A 6,452-nucleotide genomic window follows, 5' to 3' on the forward strand; every position below is an offset into this window, starting at 1 on the left:
TTTGTTTATTTATTTCTTTTACCTACCTATTCCCCAATAGCTTCTTTATCTTTATATCCGCATTTTTTCTGACACCCCTTTTTACATTCACAAGAACTGAGTTTTGACAATATTTCTGAAGCTGGGGGTTCAAGTCTCGTAACAGGAATTAAGTCCTTTTTGTTTCTGTTCTATTCATATTGCTCTCTGCGTTCTGCAGGTTTGGCAAAGGTCTTTGGATCAGCGTTTGGATTTTCAAATGCTTTCACAACTGTAAATTTGAATTTTTCGGAGTAGGTTCTACACTCACCGGCAAAAAAACTCGGCCTAAAATTTTGCTGAAGTTTTTTGACCAAGAACTTTCGTAATTTTCCATTGATTTCAATCGTTTCTACGTCAAATTGAAGATGAATTCTTTGGTATTAAACAAACTCCATGGAAGCTTTTCAAAGATGTTGAGAACTTATTTATGCAGAGTGAGAAAAAAAAACATGTATTAGTATAGTTATTTATTATACACGTGCAGAAGGCATTGATATTCTTCCACGAGTTCAAAATTCAAAAACGAGTCACGAAGTGGCGAGAGGGTGCCCGAAAAGTAGTTTTCAATTTGAGAACAGTTTATATGTAATTGTTTTTTTGTATATAGGTATATTTGAACCAGTTCTAAATAAAATATCATTTTGACATCCGCCTATTGTATGAATTTGAGGTCGACAATAATTCCTACCCCCACAACTCAGGCGTATTATCTGTTGATATTTTTCTTTCTCAAAAACCGCGAATTTTAGTAAAAATTTACAAGAGACGTTATTTGTCAGAAATGGATCAGTCTATCCAAAATTAATTTTCTGATTGTAAAAGATGAATAGAGAAAATTTATTGCGAAACAAGATGGAGGGGTGGCTTTTTCTACCCCTTGGAATAATAAACGAACACCACCAACAATTTTTTTGAATGTTTTCTCGCTCGCATAGAATGTCAGCTTAATTTATTTTTTGTGAATTCTTTGGTTTCCAAGAAAAAAAATAAAAACGACTTTTCGGGCGCCATTTTTAGGGAGCTGTAAATAAACGGGAATGGGCTCAAAAAAAGTTTATATGGAACACCCACCCTATTTTTTTTAAGAAATCACCTTCTCATTTGTTTCACATCTATTCATAAACACCCTGTAAGTGTATATATTCACTTATTTTTATTGAAACCATTGAAATACACCTATAAGATAAGATATAACTCCTGAAAATCTGACAAACCGATCATTATAAAATAGTATCAAAGAAAAAGAAGACGCACTTCACACAAAAATAGATGGTACCGTTTGTCGAATAAATATCGACAAGTTTGATGAAGCGCAAAAAACTCGTGAAAATAGGGGTAAGCACACATGCCGACTCGCGACCGTAATATTTATGATTAGATTACGACCTAAAATTAAAGTTTTGTTGATATTATCTCGTAATTAGTTTAGTCTTAGTACGCAAATTCTGGCTTTTTTGTAAAAGGAGCAAGAAGCAGTTGGTTGTCTGAATCAAATAAAATTAATAATGTTCATTTATTTATTGCGGCAATGCCTCCAGAAGTACGTTTGGCGCATGTGACGAAATCGAATTCAGTAATAGGAACATAGGGTGTGAAGGAGGTATTTTATCAAATACCTACCGTCTTATTCTACGCCTGAACCAATTATTGGCAACTATTTATCCAGAGATCTGATTTTTTTATGGCTGCTTCAATATGCTGTTCTTATAAAAAGATTTATTAATATATTAATTATTCACTGAAATATATAAAAGTTTTTTTTTTTTATACGCATCTCTCGGGAAAAGACTGAGCTTATAACGCCCTTTCGAACGCCCCGAGATGAATTTAGAAGAAATCGGTTTGTGTGTGTCTTAAACTGCTGTAAGTTGTAACCAAGGGGGAATACATCTTGAGGTAGGGTATTACATAGCCTTGCAGTTCGGTAAAGAAAAGCCTACTGATACACCGATGTCCTAGCTGTAGAAAGATGCACGACAAACTAGTGACTATTATCGGCTAGCCTTGTTCGTCGATCAAATTGAGCCCCTGGTGGAATCATGGAGGCAATGGCAGCAGAACACCTTCCGTGGTAGTATCTGTAAAAAAGGCATAAGTCTCCAACCTTCCTACGGTGATCGAGACTATGAAGGTTGGCAGTTAACGTTGGATCGTCTATTAGGCTCACTGATCTTTTTTGAATGGAATCAAGTAGGAGTAACGAGTGCTTAGGAGCTGAACCCCAAGCGTGAGAGCAATATTCCATAGCTGGACGCACTTGAGCCTTATAAAGTAATAAAAGCTGCTTTGGAGTGAACAATTTCCTCGCACGAAATAGATAGCTAAGCTTCTGTGCAGCTGACTTGGCAACTGAGCAGACGTGCTCATGCCAGGTTGCATTTGGACTGATATTGACCCCTAGAAGCTTAAGTCCATTGGTTGGTTTTATTGTTTTATTGTCCATTATTAGTTGGGGTGCAACTGTCGATGTTTTTCTTGTGAGCAGAGTAGCCTGGGTCTTAGAGGCATTGAATTCAACCAGATTGTCAGAACCCCATTGTAGAACAACTTCTAGATCTTTGTTGATTGTCACAGCTTGAGCGATTCTTTGAGAACTGGATGTTGACACTGATACAGGCTTCTTGTTTGTTGTGGACGCTATAAGAGTGCTGTCATCTGCAAAGCTTAAAATCTGATTCTTGGTTGAATTTAAAGGTCATTAATATGCATTAGGAACAGAGTCGGGGACAAGATTGAGCCCTGAGGTACACCGGCGTTGACGGAATGAAGTGCAGACTCCGCACCATCGACTGCTTAATGTAACTAATGTAAGCAACCCATAAAGAATCACAGTTTTTAGTTTGCGAAAACCGATGGAATTCGATTCGATGCGATATGTCCTGTGCTTAATTTGGAGGTACAAACGAAAATGACATCTGTCATTTTCAGAAAAAAAAATTTCCTATAAACATGGACCCGCAAACGCTTTGTTCACGAGATAAGGGTGTAAAGTTCAATTTTTTTTTTCATAGCATCTTCCCTTTACAAGATATTCAGCTTAAATTGTCAAAGATATTGCAAATTAGAGTTTTCATCATGTGAAATGCTAATTTTGAATGCAAATCTTCCAGAGGTGATATTTTTTCTGGAACAGTACGTCAGTATTGTTTATTTAGAAAAATTAAAAAAAGAACTTTGGTCCAGTACATCATTTTCTGGTTTCGGGTAGTTTCGTGGTATCTGCTTCCGATTTAAAAAAAAATTCAAGCAATTTTATAGTAATCCTCAGGAACAACCGAATTAATCTAAAGATCCAGTTAGTAAGCTGTGCTGAATAAATTAATTATTAGTTTTGTTACTTATTTGAGGAATCTGTAGAGAAGATTAATAAAAATTTGATAAACTAGTATAATCATCACAAAAAAGTAGAACTATACACGAAACAACCTGTATCTCAAAAATGAAACATTTGCAAGCCCATTTTCATAAGACTTTCTTCTCGGAATTATCCCAGGAATCTCTCATTTCCCTTTGTATCTCAAATTTAGGAGCACCATGTATAGTAATTGGTTAATAAATAATTTCGATAACGCTTATACACATTAGCCGAGGCAAGTCATCGGTGACGGCAGATTCACTCTTTTTACTAGTATTGTCACACTATACATTTTTTTTTGAAAAAAATAATTATTTACCATCAGTGGAATGATATATTCCTATCGATGTCACTAATCTAGGAACATATTTGGTAATGTAGATACCTTACCTGTACCATTTGTCGTCAGAATAAATACATACATTGTATTCTGCCCAGCAGTGAAATTACGTCCTTAAACGTGTTCAAGCACCATTGGACCTTTTCCTCGTTTTAACATAAAATCGAAATCAACAATATTGTCTGTGAAAATATCATAACTCTTTCAGTCTAGGAATCTAAGTATATATAAAACCGCTTGCACATATACGTCAAACTATAAACGTAAAATCACAGCCCAAACGGGACCATCTAGAGCAAAAATGACAAGAATAAGACCCCCCTCAAAATCGTCTGGAGATCCCGGGAAAAATCCCAAACCTTCGATTCTCCCCGCGGTTTTCGAGTATACGGGGTGTTTCGGATCATTTTGACATTTCAAGTCCCATATTTCTGTGGTATCTGTGGACAATTTGGCTGTCAGTGTCATGTTAATAATAAATATTCCATTTCGATATAATGAAAGTTCTTGAAAAAGTTTGCAGTTTCCAAAATTGTTATTCAATATTTAAATAAATGCCGACAGATAAAATGCAAAGTTTTCGGCGAATCGAAAATTCGATAGATATTTGTCAAAATTTGGAAATGAACATTGATATCATCGAATGCATTTTCCTCAATTCAGGTTTGTTTTAAGTGTTTGTATCATTCAATTGGATATGAATGTTACTTTATTTCAGGAATTTTTCGTTTATTTTCCACAAACTATAAAACTACATTCTCTTTCGTGAGAATTTGAATCTATTGCGACAAAAGATGGAACTACAAAAGAGAACAGAAGCTTCATCTGATCATGTATTAAACAGATAGAAAAACTCCTTATAGATAATTCACAATTGGCTTTATTACTGGAAAAAGAGCCAAGTTAGTCAGATGACATTCAAAAATTTCCATGTGTTTTTTGAATATCTAAAATATACACTTTTACGACTGAAGAGTGCAAAAATATAAGTGACCTATCAGTTTTTGAAGAATTTGAGTGCAGTGCTGTTGAATTTATAATGAAGAAATCAAATCGTTGTGAAATCTTTCATACGAATAATTTCAACCATATATACCCTGTTATATTATCATAATATTATTTGTCGTTCAACTGAAACCTTGGAAATTAAGAGACTCTCAAATTTATAACCCGATTTCTCAAAAAGGTTCTACCTAGATATTAAATTTGCTTATGAGGTAACATAAGCCATGGGTATTCGAAAGGCAAGTCTATTCATTCTGTCTCTTTTCAGGTTGTTCATTTATAGCTATACTATATACATATATAAAATCAGTTCGAATTTTTCACTTGAATTACTAGTCAAAATGTTACAACAGAAATAAAATTTGAAGGATCATTCAGTATATGAAGAATTTTGACATGGCAGTTACTTTCGAAATTGGTATGAATTTTCCAGCAATTCAATGTAGGTATAAAATACTTTAAAAGGTAATCTAAGTATATATAAAACCGCTTGCACATATACGTCAAACTATAAACGTAAAATCACAGCCCAAACGGGACCATCTAGAGCAAAAATGACAAGAATAAGACCCCCCTCAAAATCGTCTGGAGATCCCGGGAAAAATCCCAAACCTTCGATTCTCCCCGCGGTTTTCGAGTATACGGGGTGTTTCGGATCATTTTGACATTTCAAGTCCCATATTTCTGTGGTATCTGTGGACAATTTGGCTGTCAGTGTCATGTTAATAATAAATATTCCATTTCGATATAATGAAAGTTCTTGAAAAAGTTTGCAGTTTCCAAAATTGTTATTCAATATTTAAATAAATGCCGACAGATAAAATGCAAAGTTTTCGGCGAATCGAAAATTCGATAGATATTTGTCAAAATTTGGAAATGAACATTGATATCATCGAATGCATTTTCCTCAATTCAGGTTTGTTTTAAGTGTTTGTATCATTCAATTGGATATGAATGTTACTTTATTTCAGGAATTTTTCGTTTATTTTCCACAAACTATAAAACTACATTCTCTTTCGTGAGAATTTGAATCTATTGCGACAAAAGATGGAACTACAAAAGAGAACAGAAGCTTCATCTGATCATGTATTAAACAGATAGAAAAACTCCTTATAGATAATTCACAATTGGCTTTATTACTGGAAAAAGAGCCAAGTTAGTCAGATGACATTCAAAAATTTCCATGTGTTTTTTGAATATCTAAAATATACACTTTTACGACTGAAGAGTGCAAAAATATAAGTGACCTATCAGTTTTTGAAGAATTTGAGTGCAGTGCTGTTGAATTTATAATGAAGAAATCAAATCGTTGTGAAATCTTTCATACGAATAATTTCAACCATATATACCCTGTTATATTATCATAATATTATTTGTCGTTCAACTGAAACCTTGGAAATTAAGAGACTCTCAAATTTATAACCCGATTTCTCAAAAAGGTTCTACCTAGATATTAAATTTGCTTATGAGGTAACATAAGCCATGGGTATTCGAAAGGCAAGTCTATTCATTCTGTCTCTTTTCAGGTTGTTCATTTATAGCTATACTATATACATATATAAAATCAGTTCGAATTTTTCACTTGAATTACTAGTCAAAATGTTACAACAGAAATAAAATTTGAAGGATCATTCAGTATATGAAGAATTTTGACATGGCAGTTACTTTCGAAATTGGTATGAATTTTCCAGCAATTCAATGTAGGTATAAAATACTTTAAAAGGTAATCTA

Source organism: Harmonia axyridis, chromosome 1, assembly GCF_914767665.1.
Source record: "Harmonia axyridis chromosome 1, icHarAxyr1.1, whole genome shotgun sequence".
In the NCBI taxonomy this organism is placed as follows: Eukaryota; Metazoa; Arthropoda; class Insecta; order Coleoptera; family Coccinellidae; genus Harmonia; species Harmonia axyridis.